Raw genomic sequence first — 11,183 nt, forward strand, 5'->3', positions numbered from 1 at the left:
AAAAAATATCACCATCTCCATGAAGTATGGCTATTTTAGCATAGTGATTTCTTTTCTTTTAAAGATATATTTATTTATTTTGGAGAGAGAGAGAGCACAAGCAGGGGTAGGGGCAGAGGAAGAGGGAGAGAGAGAATCTCCAGCAGACTCCTCCACTGAGTGCGGAGCCCCACACAGGGTTCGATCTCACGACCCGAGATCATGACCCCAGCTGAAACCAAGAGTCCAACCCTTAACCGACTGAGCCACCCAGGTGCCCAGCATAGCGATTTCTTCCTCTAACTCAGTGACAACTCAGGAGCCTTTGTCCTGCCTATTTCTAACCCGCCATGTTTGGTTACTTGCACTATTTGGCCAAAGCCTTAACCCCCAAAGGGTGGGGAGAAAGTGCGGGGAGGGTCGGGGAGGAAGCCCTCCAGAGTGAGAAAACGGAGGGGAACTCCAGACACAAGGGTGAAACGGGGGAAAGAGCCGGGAGCAGCCTGCTTGGACTGAACTAGCCCATCCCATCAGGGACTTGAGCTGCCTTTGTCTTTGACTGGAAATATGTGATCTGAAAAAAAAAACTTGGGACTGATTTCTATGCTTTCTGGGTTTTTTTCCCCAAGTGTGTTATTGTTTTTCTTTAGTTTTTAGTGAACTTTCCTTTCCAAAAACCTACACTGTTCCCGTTGAAATTAAGAGAAAGTAGGGACCCTAGGTGCTTGGGTTTGTGCACAGCTGGGGAGCAGTAGAGCCCCTGGGGAGAGCAGGGCTGCAGGAGCCGGGGCAGGGTGGGAGGGAGAGGGGGAAGGGAAAAGGGACCAGCAGTTGCATCCAGGAAGACGGTGGCTGCCTGAGAAGGAGGCCCCATCTTCTCCCTGCTTCGGGACCCAGGTGAGATTCATGGACAACTCCAAGCACCTGGGTTCTGAGCCAGGGCCCTGCAGGGGGCCAGCAGCTCTGACAGCTTCCAGTAGTGGTGGCACGAGGGTGGCTGGCTTGAGTCCTGTGGGAGTCGGAGAGGAGGTGCCCAAGAGCGTGGCCTACAGTAACTGGAAGATTCTACCTCCAGGTGGGAAAGGAGGCTGGAAGGCAAAGGCAAAAGAAGCCCTTGAGGAGCCTGGTGTGGCAAGGTTAACAGTTTCTTTCCTTCGAGAGAGATTTCATGCCACGCTGAATAAATAAAATACGACGCAATTGCAAAAGACGCATTCCACAGTGTATTAGATGCCGCCACACCGTTACCCGTCTGTCAGCCGCCATCAGGGTGACTGATGACTTATCAAAGGCCGCTCCGACATTTCCAAATGAGATGTTTTGATAGAGGTGCCATTCAACAGGGCCAGAGAGATTGCCAGAGAGAACCCGAATGTAAATGAGGGACATGTGTCACCTTTGTCTCACCTATTTAAAGGTTTCTTGTCTGACAACAAGACCTTCTCCGAGAGAGAGCTAAGGAGAGAGAGGGGATGAGAGAGACACAGGCGTACTGGAAGATGGGCGGAGGAGAGGGAAGGGAAGAAGCGCACAATCCGGAGAGAACCCAGAGGAAGGGGGGGGGGCTGCTCCCCCAGGACAGCAGGAAGTCAGGGGCAGCAGACGCCTGGGAAGATGGCTCCGAATTTTATGCTGAGTCACCCTGTTCAATATGGTAGCCCCCATATGTGGTCATCCGGCTTTGGGAATGTGGCCAAAGTGACGTGTGCTCTACACGCAAATGCATGCCAGCTTGAGAAGATTTAATGTGGACAAAGAAGGCGCAATACCTCATTAATAAGTTATGTCGATTAAATTTTGAAATGGGCATTTCGGGGGGATACAGTGGGTTAAATAACAGTATTAATTTCACCTGTTACTTACTACTTTTTAATGTGGCTACGGGAATATTCAGATCACACATGTGGTTTGCATTATAGTTCATTCAGCAGCGCTAGCACGGACTGGGTCAGAAAGACTTCGGTTCAAATCCCACCTCCACCCCTTACTCAAGGATCCTTGGTTGAGTCGTTTGACCTCTGCAAGTCCCAACTTCCTCATCTCGTCAAACGTGAAATTGTGGTAGAGTGTTCTTGGGCGGTTGGTGTGGGGACTGAATCATGTGATGTGTGGAAAACATGTGACCTGACACCAGCGACACGGGTGACCCCCTCCCCCGTCCCCGTTCCTGGGGGCCAGGACTGAATGTTCTTCTAGCCTCATCACTGATTAGCTGCATGCTTAGCTCTTCCACTGCTCTCTGTGAGAATCTGGGAAACCACTACCCCTTTGTAGACCTCGATTTTCTCAACTGTAAAACGAAAGGATTGGGGCATGTGCCTTGAGTCCTCCCCAAAGTTAGACCCTTAATATGAATTACCTAACCTCCAGGAGCCTGTTTCCTCACCTGCATCATTTTGAAGGGCAAGCAGCCGTGATGGCCCGGGCACGGTGGAGGGGGTGCAGCATTGGTGCTCCTGTGTGTCCTAGGGTGACATGATGTGCTGGTTCCTGCCGGCAAAGACACCACTACCCCCTGGGTTGGGGTCTGAAACCAGCCAGGGGCTGTAGCTAAAGCTTCCATGGCATCTGTATCTGACGCCTGGGGCTGTGACCAGCCGAGTGAGCCCAGATGAAGAATTCAAAGTGCTTTGGTCACAAGATATGTCTACAGAAGGTGAGAGGGGCCTTCAAATCTTTAGCCAGGGACACGACAGCATTGCCTTATCCCTGGGGAAAGAAATATCCTTCCCACAGAGATCATCCCTGCTCCCAGCTGCCGCCCCCAACCAGCCCCTCTCCGCCCCTGTGGCTCCCACTCCTCAGCCAGGGCGCTGGGGATGCAGGTCAGGAGTAGCAGGGGTGAGCAAGGCAGGACGAGGAAAACCTAGGGTCAGCCAGTCCTCCAGGCCTCTGACAAGGCCAGAGTGGGGAGCTGACGGCTTCTCTCTCCGATCCTAAATTCCAAGGCCTTAAAGAGTAAGAGACAACAGCTCCTCTTGATGGATCCAGACGAATGTTTCACAGAGCGTGGTCCATGGTCCCCCCCTGAGCCATAAACACCCAGCCAGAGTGCCTGTTAAGCATGAAGATTCCTGGAATCCACCCCAGACTCCCAGCATTAGATTCTCTGAGGTCAGACCCAGGAACCTCCGTGCTTAACGTACTCTGGAGGTGTTCTTGGATAGCCACAGGTGGAGATCCCAGGTCTAGTGATTCTGAGGAGGACAGAACCCTCACCTCCCATCCCCCGCAAGTCACCCACTTCTCCAGGGAGCAGGCTTCCTTTCCGTCCGCCCCCTCAGCAGCTGGGCATGAGATGTTTGAGCAGAAGCGGAAGACCAGATATGCATTATGAGGGGAGGGAAAGCTGGGGGGGGGGCGGTGACCACACACCTGGACACTTGGGGGTCACGGCTCATGCTGCAGCAACAGGGGTCTCCATAAGAACGCCCACCATGAGGAGGCAGCCGCACTGGAGTGGCTGGTTCTTCTTTAGTGACAAGAGACAGGTGTATGATGATGGGTTCTAAGCCGCCTCTGAGCCGACTGGGTATTGAGGCTGTGGAGCTGACCTCTCAACACCCTCCCCTCGGGCCAGGCCAAGGAGGGGCAGGAGGGAGGTATGGTGCTGCAGCAGAGGTCGGGGGCCGCATGGGGAGGGGAGGAATTCGAGGCACTAAAGCCACCAAAGGCCCAACAAGCCGTGGGGGAGACATAGGGGCTAGAACTGAAGGGCTCGAGCCTCGCCTCGGAGGAGTATTCGTGCGAGGGGGAAGACAATGGAGAAAATGCAAAGAGTAGGAGAATGTTGGAGAAGCGCAGCCTTCCCCCGGGGAAGAGCAAGAGGAAGCTGCAAGCTCTCACAGGCTGCCCTCCGCCCCCGCTGCCCCCGTTGGAAGAGTCTGCACTGCGGGGTTGGGGGTGTCAGGGTTAGCAACCTGAGACATGACCCAGGCCAGTGGCCCCAGGGAGCTGAGGCTCAGAGACAGGAAAGCCCTTCCTCTCCCAATTCCCAGTTCCGTGTGCCTCCCACCTCTCCACCTGCCTCCACTGGGCTGAAGGGTGGCGCCCGAGGGGCAGTAGGGACCCCCAGGGCACGCCAACACCACCCTCCTATGGGTGACGGCAGGGTTTCCTCACCGGCTCAGGGGGGCACTTGGGGCTTGTTCTCGACTTTGTATAAACACTTTCACCTGCATGGAGTTGTCACCACGCAACACACTTTTGTCACCACCGTCCCCACTTAGCAGATGAGGAACAGGGATTCCAGGCTACATGGTGGTGGCTGCAGGCCTGGACTGGACCTCCACGAGCAGGTGAGGCTGGGGAGAACGTTCTGCCAGAGTCACAGGATCCAGAGGTGAACGCTGCAGAGCCCGGGGCCCTGGCTTCGGGATGGGGGAGCCCAGGGAAGGGGCGTGTGTGAGGCCACAGAGCAAATCGAGAAAGCCGAGACAAGAGCTCAGGATTCCCGATTCCAAACTTATAAGCAGTAGCTCCTCAAAGATGTGGGCGAGCTGAGGGTTGCCCCCCATCCCGGGGCCGAGGCCAGGAGCTAGGGTTGATTCCCTGACCAGCTGCTGCTCGGGACCTGGCGTCAGTTCTCCCTGAAGAGCGATCTGCTGAGGGTTTGGGGGCCCAGGGCTGAACCGCTAGACTGTGAGGTCCTTGAGGGCAGGCTGGGTCTTACTGGTCTCTGGATCCCAGCACCTGGTATGGCCCCCAGCACAACTGCCACCGCAGGGAGCAAAGAATGAATGATGTGTGAATGAGTGCATCTAATCAGCCTAACCAGAGTGGAGGCAAAGTGTGGGGACAGGTGTGGTGGAGGAGCCAGACTAGGACTCGGGGGGACTTTGCTTTCTTCTTTCCTGCATCTGCAGCACGCCAGGCCCTGTGCTGGGTGTCAAGCCTGCGACGCGACGTGAGAGGAAAGAGGTGTCTGGGAAGGGAGGACGGAATTCAGCAATAATAACAAAGCATGACAGACCTCTGTGTGACCTGGAGCAAGACCCTTCCCTCTCGGGGCCTGCGAGGCCTGCGTCTGCGCAGTGGGAGTCGGCATTAGACCACCCACCCGACCCCCAGGACTAGCGGATGGTGGGCCTGCGAGCCCTCTCCAGCTGCAGAGAATCACAGCCTCACTGCCCCAGAGCTGTGGGCTGGGGGGGAGGGGGGGAGAGCCAGGCCAGGCAGAGGCGCCCTGGCTCAAGGGAGGCAGCCGGGCGCTCCTGGAAGCGGGTCCCCGGAGACTGCGCAGCCAGAGTTAACCGGCTGTGACAGAGGAGCGAGCCGGTAGTCAATTCTGTTCCATAAAACTCTGAATGCCTAGAAGCCTTGTAAACAGGCAGCTCCCCTGTGGGCCGGAGGCATTCTCTTCTTCCCCCCTCCTGCCAGGACCTGCTTTCTCGTGCTCAGCCCAGCCACAGCCCTGTGCCAGCCCAAAATGTCCCTCAGCCACCGGTGCAAGGCGGGCAGCTGAGGGTTAAGTGCCCCCCCTCTCCTCGCAGGTGAGGACCCAGGGCCACAGGGCGGGGGGTGGGGGGGGTGGGGGTGGGGGGTGGGGGGTGGGGACGGAGGAAGCCAGAATCACTTAGCCCTCATTAGTCCAAATTAAAATCAGGAGTGAGATGACAATTACAATTTGCAGTGGGCTAATTGTTTTCCCTCTGAAGCTGATCGTTTTGCAGATTGGGGAAATTAATTGTCTGAAGTCCCAGGTGGACTGGCTTTGAACCCAGCTGAGGCACGGCAATCTCTGCCTCCTCCTGGACTGGTCCTCCCCCTGGTCACCAGCCTCAGGGTAGCCACCCAGCCTCGGGTTTCTGCCCTTTGGGATCCTCAGGCAGGGAGAGACGGAGGGTCTGGGGGTCCCGGGTGGGAGGAGGGGAGAACATGTCCGAAAGGCGGGGCTGGGGAAGCAGTAGGTCAGAAGGTTCAGGGGCTCAGAAGTCCCAATGCTCAGGGCTTCCAGCTGCCAGGAGGGGGCGCTCTAGCCTTCGGGTGTCTCCCTGCCTAACCTGTGCAATCTGACCCGCTGAGCGGTGAGCTCTGAGAAGTCTCCTTCCATTTTCCCAGAAGTTCTCATTTCTACTGGGCATTCAACAGCCCTTGCAACGTTTCATTCAACAAACACCAATGGCCTCCTATGTGCCAGGTACTGTTTAAGGAGGGTTAGGGACACAGCAGTGAACAGAGACACAATCCCTTCTCTCATGGAGCTTATGATAGTGAAGAAGGATGGACAATGCATGGAGACTCAACAGGTAAGTAAATGTGACATCAGATAGTGCCAAGGGCTCTGAAGGAACACGGGAAGCAGCATGGCCCTCCAAAGATGTCCACGCCCTCATCCCTGGAACCTGTCGGATTTGTTAGCCTTAACCCAGAAAAAGGAATAGTGCAGTTGCAATTAAGGTCAAGGAACTCAAGATTAGGGAGAGGGTCCTGGATTATCTGGATGGGAGAAATCCAATCACACGAGCCCTGAAAAGTAGAGACCTTTCTCCAGGGGGAAGCAGAAGAGGGGTTCCGAGCATTCAAGCATTTCATGTCCTGTTGCTGGTTCTGAGATGGACACACAGGGACCAAAGAGAGGCCTCTAGGAGCTGACAGCCAGCAAGGAAACAGGGACCTCAGTCTTATAACCTCAGGGAACAGGATTCCACCAGCCACTTGAGTCAACTCGGAAGCAGATTCTCTCCAGAGCGGACGCTGGATTTTGGCCTTCTGAAACCTGGAGCAGAGAAACCAGCTGAGCGCATCTGGACGGACTTCTGACCTATAGCACTGTGAGGCACCATGTCAGTGTTGTTTCTAAGCTGCTAATTTTTTTTTTTTAATTTGACAGAGAGACACAGCGAGAGAGGGAACACAAACAGGGGGAGTGGGAGAGGGAGAAGCAGGCTTCCCACTGAACAAGGAGCCCGATGCGGGGCTCGATCCCAGGACCCTGGGACCGTGACCTGAGCCAAAGGCAGACGCTTAACCGCTGAGCCACCCAGGCGCCCCTAAGCTGCTAAATTTATGGTAAATACATGGCAACAATAGAAAACGAGTTCAGGAAGTAAACACGGAGTTAGGGTAGAGTGACTTGGTGCCATTTTCCTCGGAGGGGCCAGGGAAGCCCTCTTTGAAGAGCGGACGTATGGATAGAGACCTGACTGGGGAGGCAGGGTCAGGTGACTCATTCATCCCCATTTCCTGGTGTTAGCACTTAAATCCTGAATCTGCCCCAAACCCCCTCCGTCCTGGGCAAGCCAAAGGGTTGGTCACAGTGAGGCAGAGAGAACCACCAGCAGAGGCTAAGGGGGGCGCCTCTCAGGGGAGCCACCACAGAGTGGAACACAGGAGCAGGTGACAGGGCTGATGGGGAATGTCACTCCGAAAACTCTTTAGAAGGGGGACCGGGAGTTCTGGCTAAGTTGTGGGGGGCGGGTGAGAACTCCTGGCAACCCCCTCGTCCCCAGTGTGGGGCTCCCCTGCTCCGCCCCGCTTCCCCGGCTGGCCTCTGCAGGCGCCCAGGTGTCTCCTGGTGTTAGGGTACCAGGTGCCACCATCCCCAGCGGGCTGTGCACGCACTGCCAGCCCCGCACAGCAGGGGGAAGGAATCTGCGCGTCGCGCGTCTTTAATTAGGGAGACAACAGGAGGCTGGGAAGGGGGGGGGAAGCCGGAGGTTGTGGACGCCTCACGCCCTGTCAAAACAGCACCTAGGAGCCTGAGGAATGCCCGAGAGGTAGAGGGACAGGGAAAAGCAGAGATGGGCAGTGGGCCTCCTGCACATCCCGCTCCTCCTCAGCATGGCGGCTCCGCTTTCGCGTGAACCCCACCTCCCCCCGCCGCCAGTTCAGCGGGGCACCTCCAAACACTGGAGGCAGGCAAGCAGCAGCTGGTTAGGCGTGAAGCAAGGAGCCAGGGTTGTGTTGAGGAGCCAAGAAGGACTGGAGTTAAAATTTTTGGCTCTTTGTCTGGTTAGCTGCGTGATGTCTGGCAAGTTAATTGCTCTGGGTCTCAGTTTTCTCTTCTGTGCAATTACAGTAATAATACCTACTTTACAGGGTGGTGGTTGTAAAGATTAGAGATGTCAAAAAGTGCCCCACATGGAGCAGGTACTGGATAAATGGTAGTTATTTCGATTATGAGCACTGAACCTCCTCTCCCAAATCCCAGCCCCCTTAATCCAACACTTCTCAAATCAACATGCCCCAGGATCACCTGGAGCACTTGTGAACACGCAAATACCCATCCCACCCCTCTGGTCCCTGAGCCCAGAAACCTGCAGGCTGAACTCGTTCCCAAGCAGGTGAATGTGACACAGGCGCCTGGGTACACACTCGCCGTCCCAGGCCGGTGTCTGCCTCCTAGGGGGAAAGGGGCCTCAGGCTGTCCTGCTCCTGTGTCCATTTCAGAAGCTGCTGGAAAGAGCTGGCTGGGAGGCGGGGCCTTTCCCCCACCTTCTACCCTCACCGGGGGGTCTGGGACTTGAGCGGCTTCCCCACCTAAGCCCCGTGAGGTGGTCCTCCCTTTCCTGGGATGTTGTAGATCCTGGGAAGGTCAGAGCTGGAAGGCACCTGCACATCCACCTCATCTTGCTTCCTTGTTTTACAAGGGAAGAAACTGAGGCCCGGAGCAGGGAAGTGACCTGTACGAGGTCACACACTGGAACTCTGGGCTTCTGGCTCTGATTCACAAGGTGAAAGGACTCGGCCACGTGAAAACTAGTCCCTCTCAACTCTTAAGTTCTATGTTGGGGGGATGATTGACTGCAGGAGTTGGCTCCTCTGGCCCCAGGTTGGGGAGCCCTGAGGGAAGCCTAAGGCTGGTCACTTTCCTTGATCACCAGCCAACCTGACTTCCCAGCCAGGAGGTCTATAAAAACTTTACAGCATCCCGACCCTGGGGGTCTCATTCAGTTTATGGTCTACTTTTGGTGGTGGTTTTCTCTTTCCTATTTTTTTTTCCTCCTTCTTCCCTCCCTCTCTCCATTCACTGAAGCACAGATTCCGTACCCGCTCTCTGCCACACGCTGGGGGTACATGAGATGAACGAGACCCAGCTCTGTCCTGGGGCCGCTCGCAGCCCAGCAGAGCTGATAAGACACTCAGATCTGACTCATCCCGGAAGCTGGGAGGGGTGCCAACAGGGCAGGGTAGTGGTGGTGAGAGCTGGCCCTCAGAGCAGCACGTCTTTCCCCTGCACCGCTCCCGGCTCGGGCTCTCTGTATCCCTGTCTGCCAACAAATAGACAGTAATTTGGGTCCCATACAGCACTATTATTGAAAAATTAGGAAATATGGAAAAACATGTGGAGAAATAAACCATATCTTTTTTTTGAGAGAGACAGAGACAGAGACAGAGACAGAGTACGGGGGTGGGCGGGGGGGATGGGATGGGGCAGAGGGAGAGGAAGAGAATATCAAGCAGACTCCCTGTTCGGTGCGGAGCCCGATGCAGGACTGGATCTCACGACCCTGAGATCACAGCCTGAGCCGAAATCAAGAGTGGGGACGCTCAACCTACCGAGCCACCCAGGCTCCCCGCCAACAACCTACTTTTCCACCTCCTTATGCTAACCACTGCTGTATTGATGCGTATCCTTTCATGATTTTTCCTATGGTAGTAAATATTGTTTGTCTCTCTCCCCAGGTTTCAGGTTCTCTTTCTTATTTTGGTGCAGCACACCCTTTAGTTACTTTTGAAAAAGAAGTAAGTTTCTTGAAAATCTGCATGTTTGAAAATGTCTTTAATTGTTCTCCATAATTAATTGACAGGTTGACTAGAAATATAATTTTAGACTAAAAATAACTTCCCCTCGCAGGTTTGAAGGCATTTTTCCACTCTCTACTTGCTTCCAGGGTACTGGGGAGAAGTCGGCTGCTACCCTAAGGCCTGTCTCTTTCTTCCTAGAGAGCTGTAGAATCTTTATCCCCGATGTTCTGAAATTTCGAAATGTGTCCTTGTGAGGGTCTGTTTTCACTAACTGTCCTGGGCACCTAGTGGATCCTTGCAATTTGGAAATGATCATTTTCATTTAAGGAAGCAGAATATATATGTTCAATTTATAAGAGCTCATTCTTGTTCTCTGCATTTTCCTTAAAAAACAAAAATCACCCAAATGTTCATCAAGTGATAAATGGAAGAATATCCTGTGAAATAGTCACACGATGCAGTATCATTCAGCCATAAAAAGGGATGAAGTGCTGATCCATGCCATAACACAAATGCCACTTGAAAACATGGTGCCGAGTGAAAGAAGCTAGTCACAAAGGCCACGTGTTGTATGCTTCCACTTACGTATGAGGTTTCTTTTGGGGATGATGAAAATGTTCTGGAATTAGGTAGTGGTGATGGATGCACAGCCTTGTAAATAGAGGGAAAACCACTAAACTGTATATTTTAAAAGGGTGAATTTTATGGTATGTGAATTATTTCCCAAATTTTAAAAAAGGCCCCTGGGATGTTCTGTGGGCATCAAATCCTCTCCTCTCCCTGAGGATGTCCAGGGTGGTGGTGGTGGTGGTGGTGTTTATGTTTTCTTTGGCTCCTTGCATAGGACTTGCTTCTTCAAGTTGTTTTCTGTTTACTTTGACTTTGTTTTTTTTTTTTTTTTAATATTTGATGCTTTCCTCAAAAATCTAGTAATCCTTAGCCGCCAGTTCATATTCATGAGTGAGGCATTTCGAAGGTGCCTGGAACTCTGCTTGCATGGACAGAGCCTGTTAACTGCTGGGTTCACCAAGCAGGGAGGGGTTTCAGGGGACGCCCCCCCCCCCAGATGTGGCCATTTGCCTGGCCGCCAGCATTCCCTAAGCCAGCAGGAGGAAGTGGGCAAGGGGCTCCCCCATTGTCTTGCAAACTTGAGCAAATGCCCAGTTTTCAATATATTGTCTCATCTCCACCCATGCTTGCCCCCATGTCCCCAAGCCAGCACTTGTTGGGGTCAGTGTCCCTGATGAATGTTCTCCCCAGGAGGCTGTTAGGTTAAAGCAGGGATAATTCTGTGGTGAAATGGGGTGAGGAATCACTCTGGGGGATCACTCTCCTCTTTTGGGCCCTACTCTATGCCCTGTTTTCAGATGTCACCAATTTCTGAGCCTTTCTGTGGATCTAGGGCAAGAATCTGCCCATTTCTCACTGGTTCCACCATTGGGGTCTCCAGGTGTTTCTCTATCAACCCAAGTCAGTTAGTTTCTCAACTCCCAAAATTGTATAGGCATTGCTGA

General features: G+C 53.8%; 1 protein-coding gene across 2 annotated transcripts in view; it reads right to left on the bottom strand.

Annotated features, from left to right (window-relative positions):
* Nucleotides 1–11,183, bottom strand: part of LRRN2 (leucine rich repeat neuronal 2) — a 64,622-nt gene that overhangs the window by 24,510 nt on the left and 28,929 nt on the right. The gene's annotated exons all lie outside the window — the stretch shown is intronic.

Source organism: Callorhinus ursinus, unplaced genomic scaffold, assembly GCF_003265705.2.
Source record: "Callorhinus ursinus isolate GAN/ISIS: 27379988/994484 unplaced genomic scaffold, GSC_fseal_2.0 scaffold57, whole genome shotgun sequence".
Classification (NCBI taxonomy): Eukaryota; Metazoa; Chordata; class Mammalia; order Carnivora; family Otariidae; genus Callorhinus; species Callorhinus ursinus.